Below are 14387 nucleotides of genomic sequence, written 5' to 3'. Positions count from 1 at the left end.
GATCAAATTTGGGTACTTGAGCTTGGACAGCAGGTGGGAAAAGCACTGAGCTAAATCCCCAGCCCAATAATTTTTATATCTTCTTGATTCAGCTTTGGTAATTCATATGTATCTAGGAATCTTTCCATTTCTTCTGTACTTTCCTTATTATTTGCATACAGATTCTCAAAGCATGTGCTGATAATCTTCTGGATTTCTGCAGAAATCCATTGTGAGCTCACTGTATTCTTGACCACACCTCTTAAAGACACTCACAAAACAAGATTTCCAGAAGTGCTTTAAAAACTGGCAAGAATGATGGGATAATATGTTTGAATTGAGGAGAAACATCTTGAGGGGAATAAATGAAAATGTGCCTTTCACTTTAGTGTTTTAAACTTTTAAACATTCACTGTATTTTCAATCATCCCTTGCAGTTTCAGTATATGGAACATGCAACACAATTTTTTTCTTTCTTTCTTAATTTTTTTTGACTTGGCAAGGCTTTCTCATTTGGAAAATTACTTTGCTTTCTCATAGTTTTTATTACACAAATATACTACTAAATTACTTTATGCATATCCATAAAACCTCTGTCAGAGCAATAAGAAGACTGCATTATAATGTGTCTCCTGTCTAATTTACCCAGGCATTCACTTCTGTTTATCTTGAGGAGTGCAGCTCACCATCAGCCTTCATAAAAAGAATGGATGAATCATTTATTTTTTCCAAAAAGAATCATAAAAGAGCAAGTTTGCTAATTTTCTAAAAATGATCTGTGGTATTCCTGAGCATACATAGAAGCAGCGTAAATTAAGAAACAGAAATTGACAAGATACTAACAAAATCTTTCAAAACTGGGCCTGTAATAGTATACAAATTAACCACACTATTTTTTGTAATTAAATGCATAAAAGAAAAATTTTAAAACTGTCCTCTGAGAGAAGTAGCACTTTAGGCTGTTATCTGATTAACTCTTGTAGAGGTTGTACTCTTGACTAGTCAGCCTACTAAGAACTGAGAAGATGGAGAAGGAAGACACAGGACAAGAACCAGGGCTGTGGTGGCATAATATAAAGGTGCAAGAAAGTAGGAAGGGTGTATTTGAACCCAAAGTACTAAAAGGAAGATGGCAGGAAGAAAAAATAATGCACTCTGTGTTACTACGAACAACTCTGACTCCTATTATAAATACAGAACCAAGAGGAGGTGAGCCAACCCCAGCACAGAGGAGTAGGCTTCTGGCCACCATACCACCACGCCCAGTGCAGAGGAGGTGAGCCACACATGGCATCAGCAACACACATTCCTCCCCCACCTTGAAATTAGAAGACACATAAACAAGTCTCAAAACCAGACTTCCATATCACCTAAAACAATCCCACAGGGTAACAAGATGGAACAACCTGATACTCAACCGCCTTGACTCCCTGAACTGGCAACAAAAGAGGATCTGGAAAAAATGAAATCAGAAATAATTTCTCAGATAACATCAGAGAGTGTACCCATAGTGCAAAACATGATTAATAAATCTAGAGAGGACACAGATAAAAAAAAATAGAGGACCTGAGGAACATGATGGAATCCCAACATAGGAAATAAATGGAATCCATGAAACAGACGCAAACAGATTTTCAGGAGATTAAAAACTCTATTGGAAGTTCATGCAGCAGAATGAGCCAGTGTGAGGACAGAATTTCAGATACAGAAGATAAGATTGCAATTAGTGACCATGAAAAGAAAAATTTCTTTAAAATACTAGAGGACCATGAGAAATCAATCCATCAGCTGCTAGATGATGCAAAGAAAAATAGCATAAGAATGATCAGAGTCAATGAAGAAACAGGAGAGAATGCAGACGACATTAAAAGAAAACTGTTCACAGAAGTGAGAGCAGAAAACATTCAAAGCGGGGGAAAAGAACTTGACATACAGATAAGTGAGGCATGTAGGACTCCAACTAGCACTGATCAAACAAATCTACACATAGCCATATTATAGTTAAGATTTCAGAAAGCCAACAGAAGAACAAAATTCTATAAGCAGTTAGAGAAAAGAAACAAATCACATACAAAGGAAAGCCCATCAGATTCACAGCAGACTTCTCAACACAAACCCTCAAGGCAAGAAAAGCTTGGAGTGATGTATTTCAAGCCCTAAAGATAAACAGTCTCCAACCCAGATTGATGTACCCTGCAAAACTATCTTTCAAAATTGATGGAGAAAGAAGATATTTTAATGGCAAAGAGTACCTTGGAACTTCATGAATACCAAACCAGCTCTCCAAAAAATTTTAGACAATATCATAGAAAAAGACAATGAGGATCACAGCCCCAGGGAGCCCAGCCAAATGAATCCATCAGGCAAGAGAAAAAACTAAATGCAAAGGGGGAGAATCCAACCAAAAGAAAAGGCCATGACAATGATATGTCAATACATATCATTTATAACCATCAATGTTAATGGTCTCAAATCAACAATCAACAGTCTTGACCAATGGGTCAAGAAGCAAGATCCAACAATATTCTGCATATAAGAAACACACTTAATTCAAAAAGAAACACATAGACTGAAAGTTAAAAGGTGGAAAACAATAGTCCATGTGACAGGAACCAAAAAAAAAAGGAGTAGCTATCCTCTTTGCAGATCAAGTGTATTTGAAATCAACAATGATTGAGAGAAGCAAAGAAGGACCCTACATCCTTGTAAAGGGAACAATCCAAGAGGAAGAGATGACAATCATAAATTTATATGCACCAAACACTAGTGCACCCAAGTATATAAAACTAATACTAACAGACATGAAAAATCATATAAGCACTAATACAATAGTAGTGGGTGCCAGAGATTTAGGTCAGTGGTTTCACTGCCTGCTACACAAGCACAAGGACCTGAGTTCAATCCCTGGTATCAAAAAAAAGAAAAAAATAGTAGTGGGGGACCTCAATATCCCACTGTCACAAATACATACATCAACTAGACAAATAAGCAACAAAATATTAGAACTCAATCAAAATCTTGAACAAATGAACTTAACAGATGTTTACAGAGTCTTCCACCCCACAAAATCAGAATAAACATTCTTTTCAGATGCACATAGGTCATTCTCCAAAATAGACCACATACTCAATCATAGAACACATTTAAGTAAGTGCAAAGGGATTCAAGTTATCCCCTATATATTATCAGACCATAGTGCAGTGAAACTGGAGATCAATAGCAAGAGAAACCGCAAAAATTTCATAAACACATGGAAAATGAACAACACACTTCTGAATAACCAATAGGTCACAGAGGAAAGTAAAGAAGAAATCAGACAGTTCCTTCAATTAAATGACAATAACAATACAACATGTCGGAATCTATGGGACACAATGAAAGCTGTCTTACGAGGGAAATTCATAGCAGTGAGTACTCATATTAGGAAAACAGAGTGAGGCAAATTAAACAACCTGATGCTGAACCTCAAGCTTCTAGAAAAAGAAGAGCAGGACAAACCCAAAGCTCATACAAGGGAGAAAATTATAAAGATCAGAGCAGAAATCAATGCGATGGAGACTAAGAGAACAATACAAAAAATCAATGAAGCCAAGAGTTGGTTCTTCGAAAGAATCAACAAAATTGACAAACCTTTAGCCAACCTTATCAGAAAAAGGAAAGAAAAGACCCAAATCTATACAACTGGGAATGAAAAGGATGAAATTACAACAAATCCAGCAGAAATTCAGAGGATAATCAATATCTACTTTAAGAACCTATATGCCAATTAGATGGAAAACACAGAAGAAATGGACAGATTCCTAGATACATATGTATTACCAAAGTTGAACGAAGAGGACCTAGAAAGTCTAAACAACCCAATCAATTAATGAAATTGAAAACATAATTAACAATTTACCAACTAAGAAATGCCTGGGTCCTGATGACTTCACTGCTGAATTCTACAAGACATTTAAAAAGGAACTGCTGCCACTACTGTTTAAACTCTTCAATGAAATTGAAAGGGAAGCAATACTCCCGAATTCATTCATGGAAGCTAATATCAACTTGATCCCAAAAGCAGAGAAAGACTCAACTGAAAAAGAGAACTATAGGCCAATCTCACTAATGAACATAGATGCAAAAATTCTTAATAACATACTGGCAAATAGAATGCAGAAGATCATCAAGTTCATACCCCCTGACAAAGTGGAATTCATCCCAGGGATGCAGGGGTGGTTCAACATATGTAAATCAATATATGTAATATACTCTATCAATAGAGCCAAGGACAAAAACCATATGATCATCACAATCGATGCAGAAAATGCATTTGACAAAATCCAACATGTATTTATGATCAAAACCCTACAAAAATTGGAATAGATGGTCTCTACCTCAATTTGATAAAATCCATCTATGAAAAACCAATAACCAATATCATACTAAAGTGTAAAAAACTGAAATCCTTCACACTAAAATCAGGAACAAAACAAGGATGTCCACTATCACCACTCCCATTCAACATAGTTTTGGAAACATTAGCCACAGCAGTTAGACAAGAGAAAGAAATAAAAGGAATAAAGATAGGAAATGAAGAATTCAAATTGTCATTATTTTCAGATAACATGATACTCTATGTAGAAGACCTCAAGAACTCCACCAAAAGTCTTGTAGACTTAATAACCAAATACAGTTAAGTAGCTGGATACAAGATAAACACACAAAAATCTGTAGCTTTCCTCTACACAAACAGCAGACTCACTGAGAGAGAAATAGGGCAAACAACTCCTTTCACAGTAGCATCCAAAAAACTCAAATACCTAGGAATCAACCTAGCAAAAGAAATCAAAGAATTCTTTTCTGAAAACTATAGCACTCTGAAAAGAGAGATTGAAGACAATATCAGAAAATGGAAAGACATCACTTGATCCTGGGTACGAAGAATCAACATAGTGAAAAAGGCCATATTTCCAAAGCTGCTACATAGATTTAATGCAATCCCAATTGAAATCCCAGCAGCATACTTCACAGAGCTGGAGAAAACAATTCCAAAATTCATTTGGAACAAGAAGAGACCTAGAATAGCAAAAGCTATTCTAGGAAACAGAGACATAGTAGGGGGACATTGGGGCAAGAAAAGACATTATGAACAAAACTTGAGTTGCCCATGAACTAGCACAAACAATCAACAAGTGGGATCTCTTCTTATTAAAAAGCTTCTGCACAGCAAGATAAACCACCAACAGTGTGAAGAGACAGCCCACAGTGTGGGAAAAAATTTTCACCTGCTAGTGAATAGGTCTACTCTCTAGAATCTACAAAGAACTTTAAAAAATAAGACCTCCCAAATTTAAAGACCCAATCCAAAAATGGGCTTCTGAAATGAACAGACACTTCCCAAAGAAATAGATATAGAAAATGAACATATGAAGAAATGTTCAACATCACTTGTCTTTCGAGGGATGAAAATTAAAACAAGGCTGAGATTCCACCTCACTCCAGAAAGAATGGCTGCTATCATGAAATCAAACAATAACAAATGCTGGCAGGGCTGTGAGGAAAGAGGAACACAGCTCCACTGCTGGTGGGAGTATAGACTGGTGCAACCACTGGAGAAATCAGTGTGGACATTCCTCAAAGAACTAGGACTGGAAGTCCCATTTCATCCAGCTATTCCCCTCCTGGGTATCTTCCCCAGAGAATTAAAAGAAAATTACCACAGTGATATACGTGCACCCATGTTCATAGCAGCACAGTTTGTAACAGCTAAAACTTGGAAACAACCCAATTGCCCATCAACTAGAGACTGGATTAAAAAATGTGGGGTTTTTTTGTTTCTGTTTTTTGTTTTTGTTTTTTTTCAGTTTCAAAAAATGTTTTTTTTAATAAAATGGAGTACTACTCAGCTATAAAAAATGAGAAATTAGAGACATTTATAGCTAAATGGATCCACATTGAGGCAATACTCTTAAGTGAAATAAATAGGACACACATGTATAAATACCAAATAGTTTCTCTAGTGTGAGAAACTGACAGTGTAAATAAAGACTAAAAGGTATAATCATAATGTGAAATAGGAAGAAAAGGGGCAAAGGGGAAGGGGAAGTGGGAGGGGTAGGGGAAAGGAAAGAAGGAAAGGGAATTAATATGAGAAAATGAAAAATGGAAACAAAGTCTTTATAAATAGGGAGGGATGGAGGGGTTGAAGGGAGGGCAGGGGAATGGGGGAAAAAATAAGAACCAAGAGAGACTATGTAAAGGTGCAAATTTCCAATCATGAATGGCATTATATTGTATACTTAAAATTTACAAATAAAATAAAATTTAAAAAATAAATAAATACACAACCACACAACATATCAGCACCTACAGATGAGCTTACATGTGTCTACACATATGCACACTTCAACATAGGTATGCATAATTTAGGTGAAGCTAGGTGTGTGAGTTGCTTTTCTCTCATTGCTGAGACAAAATACCTGGCAGCAAAAGTTGAAGGGAAAGGGTTTAATTTGGTTCACAGTTCGTAGATGTTCCAGTCCAGAATCGGCTGCTCCAAGGCAGGGATGGCAAACAGGCATTGCACAGGAGAAACACCATGGTGTACACACGGCAGCAAAGGCAACAAGAGAGTTTAACGGCATTTTCGTGGCCCTTTTCATCTTATTCAGACTCCCGGGATGAGGGTGGAGCCAAGCTAATGACTCTCATGTAGTGGTTTCGTAATCACACACCCTTATCCCCAGCATCACACACTCCAGATTCAATGAAATTTGAAAAAGAAAGTCCCAGCTCATCCTCATGAGGCTGTGGAGGGACATCTAAACAAACCATAACATAAGGTTTGCACTTGATTCAGAAAACGTTAACAGTGAACCTGATCGGCACACATGAAGACAGAGTTCATCAAAGCATTTTATTCAGCTTTGGTCAAAGACACTCGACTGTGATGCCACACATGTCGACTGTACTTCATGAAGGATTTAAAATAATGCACGTGAAGAGGGCGTTCGAAACCATGCTGAAGCAGACAACACTGATGTTCTGACTCAATTTTAATTTGGGAGCTTCCTGGTTCAAAGTCGTATCTCAAGGGCCAAAGCTTTCTTCAGCACCAGAGTAGCATGCTAGTCACTTGTGAAAAGTTCTTGGAGCCACAGGTTGGCAACACCTTGGGCAACACTCAGTAAATGGCCGAGGAAGTCAGTGGATAAATGCTCTATCCCACTCCGCACACCCTGGCCTGAAGAATCTGAGGCCCATTCCGCACGGTGTTTCAGAGGGTCGCCAGATGCCAGCTTCTGACTGGGGGGCCAGAGTGGCCACCTGGCCTTCACTCACAGCCTTAGGTCTTCAGGTCCTGCATCTCCTCTGCACCTGGGTTTCCATGGGTTTCCTGGACAATTGTGACTGAGTGAGACACTGACTAAAAATAAACATTAAAAAGTGGGGCTGGAGATGTGGCTCAGTGTGAAGGCGCTGAATAAATCACCAGTCCTCTCTCCCTCCAGAACAGGCTCTCCCTACATCCCCACCCCTGGGGAAACTCTGGCCACCTGGGGTATTCCTGAGGCATGAATTACTGTCTGTTCACTTAAACGCCCTAACATTTGAACACTTGTATTAAGCAAGTATTATGTTTTAACACTTATCTGGGGAAAGGGCGAAACTTGCAGACTGTCCTAGTTGAGATTCCCTTTTCTGACAGAGCTGAATGGCCACCCCAGGTCAAGTTGATGTGGAAGAAAAGAACCACCAGGCTATATTCCACCACCATTACAAAGTCAAGTACTCTCTTCTTGTCAGTGTAAAAAATTAAGACCTATTACAAATATTTTAGCACAGCTCTGTATTCTTAATAAGTTTGCCAAAATTAGAGAATACTGGAACTCATTAAAACAGTAATATATAAACTGTTTAGGATTGAATAAGTGCTAAATGAGATTGTCACCTAAACTTGGGATTCAATTGTAGGGGGCTTCAAATATATTTTACTATTTTATTTCTCAAATAGATTTTGAAATATATAAAAGTGATCAGGCAAGCTTTTAGAAGAAATATTAATCTTGAGTTCCTGTCAAAAACAAAAACTTGACGGAATTCAGTGTTCAAATGGAATTACTAAAGCAGTTTGGGCAGTTCTACATTCTCGCCCAGGTCCTCCCTCCCGGTGCTGGCAGAGTTCAAGATCAAGCTCACAACAAAGGAGCCAGGCCCCCTGGTTATGCGGCCCACCCCTGTACTAGTTTTTGGCACAGTTGCATGATTTGATGGGATGGGACTGTTTATAGGCTTGAACTTTAAGCGAGCTTATCAGACATTTTCTGAACAAGCCAAAACCAACCAACCCTTTTATCCTTTCAAAGTCCATCCTTCCAGTTTGCAGACTTATTTCTGCCTTTTGTAAAAAGTGAGGAGATAGAGCAATACCATGACAAATAGAGATTTGAGGGCAATTTAAGGAACAAATGACTCGAGAATAGTTTTAAAAGAAGGCAGTATGCATCTACCTGCAATGTGAAGGAAGGTAAGCAGCCTTTAATGTGTTCAAAGCTTAGAAATTGTTCTAGGATTAATTTGAAGAAGTGATGTGTTTTCAGAAGCTGACATGATGCAGTTTTTGAAAGACAGTGAGATTTAGGGAGTTATTTCCTGGAAATGAAAAGTTAATTGCCTGCTTAAAACTTCCTTGCATTTAATACAAAATTACATATTAAAGTGATGGAATTTTAAAAAATCCAGGAATTATGTACTTTTAATTCAAGCCTGTAAGATAAGGAGCAATTTATGATAAATGAAAATAAGGTCAATATACTTATATAAAACTTTGTATTGTCCACATTAAAATGGAAAAAGGAATGAAAACCTATAAACACTTAACCTAAACCTATCAAAAATGTAGTGTTGAACAGTAAATTTAAAGATCCAACACCACGTTTTAGAGGAAAAATATGAAATTAATCTTCAAGTTCTACACTTTAGTATGTTTTCCTTTAGTTAGAAATGCAATCTATTTACATTTTTATAAGATACCACAATCTTACTATATGGTGTTTGGCTCTACATTACCAAGTAGCTTCATAGACATTAGTTGCTTTCATAATTTTTAAAAGAAGACATCGTTGTAAAACTACTGAGATTCCAAAAGATAGTAGTCAAGGTCATAATGGCACTGTATGGTAAAAGAACACGAACTGACTGAAATTCACAGAAAAACACCTCATATGTGATGGACATAGTATACGTTTACACTACCATTTGGATCGGAGTGATCTCTGAAGTTATCATGAACCAACATCCCGTCTATTAAAATATATAACTATACAGCTAAATAGAGCCGGGAGTCATTAGGAATACGAAAAGGTATGACACAGACGACTTACAGCAGTGGGAGAGACATGGCCTCTTCTGGCCTGTGGCCAGAACTTCTGCGTTAGATGTCCACCCGGGTGATGTTGAGGGATGATGTCATAAAGCGATTGTGAAGTACCAAAATTTAAAGGGCAACGCAGAGCAGTTACATTTGAGTGTGGATGGGTTTCCCTATGTTTGAAAATCTTGTTCTGAGAGTCTGTCAATTAGTTTTTGACTTTATCTGATGAGAGTAATTATTTATTTTATGTCACCCTATTTTTCCATGAGTTTTTAGTGTGTATGTGGGTTACACAGGTAGGCGGACATGTATGTGCCTTGAGGGATGTGAAAATTATAGGAGATATAAGGAAACTAGAAGACTATACACAGCTCCCTTACAAAGAGCAGCTTTAATCCAGAACATTTTCTGCACGTTCAGGCTTTTTCCCTAAAATATTGCCTATGTGTTTAGTAATATGTTTCCCAAATCGTTGGAACGTGTCACAGTCTCTGATATGTAAATTTCACAAAGCAAAAATGTCTATTAATCCAATATTTAGATTTATTATCCAGCTATGTATACAGTCACATACAATTACAGAGACAGAGCCGAGCTCGAACAAATTGTCAAATTCCGCCCGGCTGGAAATTTGTAAAAGCCGATATTTTCGTTAAGGAAATGAAAACCCTTAGTATGGCAGACAGACCGCGATGTTTCTTTACATGCATACCATGTGACCTCTCACAGTGCAACTCTCAGACCCCAGAAGAAGTAATTCATTAGAATTCATTCGTTAATGTCATTAAGATTTTAGCACATTCTACATTTAAAAGTACTACACTCTTTTAAACTCAAATCTCATTGAATCATTTTTCTAGTATATGTTTTATCTTATGATGTATACACACACACACACACACACACATAGATATAGATATAGACACAGATATAGATATAGATGACAGGATCATTTGTAATTTTAGTAAAGAAATACTTACAAATGTCTCAGCACAGTTTCGGGCAATCCAAATTTGATCCTTTCCTTATTTCTTGAGTCCCAAAATATCCCGCTCAGCAAAATCCTGAAAGACTTCTATGGATTTCTTATGAGTAGAGGTGTGAGAAAAACATCCGGTTTCCTTTGCTTTGCTTTGCTTTTTAAACAATGATGTGATGTAAAACACGCCCAATAATCCAGATGGAACGATCCCATATTCGCCTTATTGCCCGTGGACGTATCTACTCCAATTTCTCCTCACCCAGTTCCCTCTGAAACAAATCTTTGAAAGCGTTTGGTATGCATTTCGGGAAGACAGCTGTCTTTCTTTTCTCTTGCAGATCAGTCCATATTTGAAAGAAAGTTTTCACGGACGCAAGATATTTGGATATAGTTGTAGAATACAAACGAATGACGACGTGCTGTATGCATACAATATATAACAACAAATCGGAGTAATTAGCATTTCCATTCTTCATATATTTATCATTTCTATGTGATATGATGCTGCCGCTTCTTACCTTTTCGTGGTTTTTAAGAGATAATAAACTATTCAGTCTAGAGCTCTAGCCACAACACAGCTAACATAACGACGCCTCGCCGTGTAAACGTATTGTGTACCCATTCTCCAACCACTCTTCCCACACCCACACAAACTTGTAAGAAATATAAAGGCCTTCTTAAGCAAACAAAAGCTGAGAGCTCAGGGAGTTTTTGCCCTCACCAGACCTGCCTTACAAGGATTGCTGCAGAAAGCTCTTCATGTTGAAACAAAAGATATTAAATGACAGTATATAAAAACACAAAAGTATATGGAAGCATAAATCTCTCTGATAAAGATCAATATACATACAAATGCAGAATCATCTAATACTACAATGATGGTACACAAATCACTTTTAACTGCAATATAAGAATTAAAAGATGAAAGAATAGGGACTCCAAAAAAATTGGTTTACAGATACACAGTGTAAAAAGGAGTAAATCTTGATATTAATGAGAAAAGTGTTGGAGGGGAGTAAAAGCTTTCACATGCACTTGAAGTGATCAGCTTGAAATAGCCTATTTAAGGTTAGCAAGGTAAGTCCTACACCGCCACTGTACAGCAGAGTGCCTAGCATTAGCAATATAGTATGTGATACTGAAAAATTTGCTCAGAGAGTGGACTTACAAGAAGTAGTCATATCACAAAATAATAATGATGGTGATAATAAAATAAAGAAGGTGGGAGAAAAATTTTAGTAGTGATGGACAGGCTATGCCACAGATTGTGGTGATGGTTTTGTGGGTGTGCACTTATCTCCAAACTCATCATGTTGTAAACTTTAAGTAGGTATAGCTTTTTGTATGACAATTATATCTCAATACAGTGGTTTAAAAAACATAAAACTTCACAACAAATAAAATAAAAAAGAAATCTTGGTTTTGGGGGGACGAAAGAGGAGCTCTGAAGTTGGTGGGATGGTGACCTCCTGATTTTGGAACCTGGGAGGAGGGCAGTTTTGGGAATGATAAAGTGGCCATGATATGTAAGGCAATTCTGGAGCAGGTGGTTTCAACCAGGGTGATGAGGGCATAGGCAGAAAAGTACAGTTTTGTGTTGATCTTCTTGCCTCTGCACTCAGGAATGTGAGACGGATGGCATTTAATCAGATTTGACAATGATGGCAAGAAATTGACATCTAGATAATTAATCTGTAGAGCAAAGTTGATCCTAATATTTTCTCATTTCCAGCTCACTTTATCATCCCCACCACCCAGACTTGATTCCCATCAAATTAATTGACTTTGACCAGGCATGATATCAAATCCATGTGATGTTCTTCAGTTTGGAGATTTGTACAGGCTGGGGGTAGGGAAGAAGCTACAACGACATGACACAACACAGAACAAGGGCAGCTCCCTGTCAGGTTGGTTTTGCTACATCTGAGTGGGATGGTAGAAGACAGTGAGTGTGTGAAGATGCCCAGGAAAGGGAAGACGAAAAGAGGTTTATAGACCCATGTGTGATACTGAGACTCAATGAAGTTATATATATCTGCTTCTGTCTATCTATCTATCTATCTATCTATCTATCTATCTATCTTACCTATCATCAATCATAGGTCTATCTGATCATGTATCTGTTAGTCTATGTAGTATACTTAGCATGCACCAGGTAGAATGATCAGCTCTGAAGGTGTTCAACGAAAAAGAGACTGCCTAGCTTGTCTGGAAAATGTTGAAAGTCATCTGATTTGACCTCCACATGCATGGTTAGCATCGGGAGCCAGCGAGGGTAGGTGACCTGTACCAGGTTGCACAAGTCAGCAAAGCAAGGACAAGCATTTGAACCATTCACCTTGGGCATCTGTCTCATTGCACTATTGCTGTTTTGGTTGCAGGGATAAATTTAACTCACAAGAAAGCACAGAAGCACTGTTGGCTCCTCCCCTTCTCTCACATTCCAAATTCTGTCAAGAAATCCACTTGGCCCTCTCTTTAGGATCCATCCCCACTAGCTACTTCTCATACTCTCCAGGGCTTTCTCCCTGGCAGGGCTCTACCCTTCTTCTACCCTTCACTGTGGCCTTGCCCTATTGGAGCAGACATCTGGACCATGGCTCCCTGCTGTCTGTGATCTGTGGTGCTCCCTTGTCTCTGTATTTGTCTGAATCCTTGGTCTGAACTCTTCCTCCTTCTTGCAGTGTGAAACACACCAGCCTCCTTGTGCCCCTGGGAACACACCTGGGCCTCTGCAGTGGCTCTTTCCTTGGCCCATATGGCTTGTTCTCTCACACCCCAACCTTTGCCCAAGTATCACCTTTGCAATGAGGCTGCTTCTGACCACCCTATCAAAAGTGTACTTCACTCTTTCTCCCAGCCAGCCAGATTTCCCTTATCCTACTTCTTTCCTGTTCCCTTGAAACTTATCCCCATCTAACATAGAATTGATTCATTTACTGAGTATATCATTCATCTCTCCCACTGGAATGGAAAGCCACTCAAGTAGGCATCCTTATCTGTCTTATTTAAAGACACATCCCAAGCTCATAGGATGGCACTTGGCATAAAGATGGTGCTCAGTAAATACCAGTTGACTGAAAAAGGAAACCAACAGAGGCCGGCATGAGACAGGCCATGCAGAGCATGATTTCCATGTGCTGGTTTCTGTGTTGCTCCCTTGGTTAGTTAGTGTGTCCACTGTGGAAGGGCTGCTCGCCTTCAGACTCACTTGAGCCCTTCCTCACTGCCTCCTCAGAGGTGAAGCAGCCATGTGGCCAAAGAATAGATGGCCAGAACGAGTTGTTTCTTTTTTCTTTTCTTATGTATTTTTTTATTAGTACATGTTTGCAATACATAATAATAATCACAGTTATTGTGGGAAGTGGTTTTATGTACATAACACATCTTAATTCTTTTTTTGACCCCCCTTCTTCTCCCATCCCTTCCTGCTCCCTCTAACTCTTGAGCTCTTTCCATTTGAAAATGCTCTATTTCCATTTTTTCCCTTCAATTCTCTTTTTAAAATCTTTTTTCCATTCCTTCCCCCATTCATCTCTTGTTCTCCTTCTATTTGAAAAAGATCTCCCTATTTCATATATCTAGCCTTTAGTATATGTGCTGCCAAAGCGAGCACATATATCTAGCCTTTATATTGCTCTTTATTAATATTTTGGGTTTATCATATAAGAGAAACCATGTGATCTTTAAATTTGTGCATCTGGTTTATTTCGCTCAATATTATGGTCTCAAGGTGCATCTATTTACCTACAAATGCCTCAAGTGTATCTTTATGGCAGAGTAGTACTCCATTGTGTATAAATACCTCATTTTCTTTACCCATTCATCTGTTGATAGACATAGAGGCTGTTTCCAAGATTTAGTTATTATAAATTGTACTGTTATAAGCATAGGTATACATATATCCCTGTAATATGATGATTTTAACTCTTTTGGGAAGAATAATAGAAGGAGAATAGCTTGGTTGAAGAGTTGTCTTTATAGAAGTCAATTTATAGAGCACCTCCCTGGCCTGTCCCATTGACTTAGTTCACCCTTAGAGCTCTGTCCTACAGACTTGGGGTCAAAGCC

At 38.2% G+C, this 14387-nt stretch overlaps 1 long non-coding RNA gene across 1 annotated transcript; it reads right to left on the bottom strand.

Moving 5' to 3' along the window:
- Positions 1-6998: 6998 nt before the first annotated feature.
- LOC110347222 (uncharacterized) lies at positions 6999-9421 on the bottom strand. The gene is made up of 2 exons (XR_002391683.2): positions 9345-9421; positions 6999-7387 (listed from the first exon to the last, which is right to left on the bottom strand). It is a non-coding gene; the product is annotated as an uncharacterized LOC110347222 (long non-coding RNA).
- Between the last annotated feature and the right edge of the window lie 4966 nt (positions 9422-14387).

Source organism: Heterocephalus glaber, unplaced genomic scaffold, assembly GCF_053883595.1.
Source record: "Heterocephalus glaber isolate CG9 unplaced genomic scaffold, H.glaber_assembly_v1.0 deba00001060, whole genome shotgun sequence".
In the NCBI taxonomy this organism is placed as follows: domain Eukaryota; kingdom Metazoa; phylum Chordata; class Mammalia; order Rodentia; family Bathyergidae; genus Heterocephalus; species Heterocephalus glaber.
The sequence above is the reverse complement of the archived record's forward strand: the minus strand, read 5'-3'. Positions and strand labels throughout refer to the sequence as shown.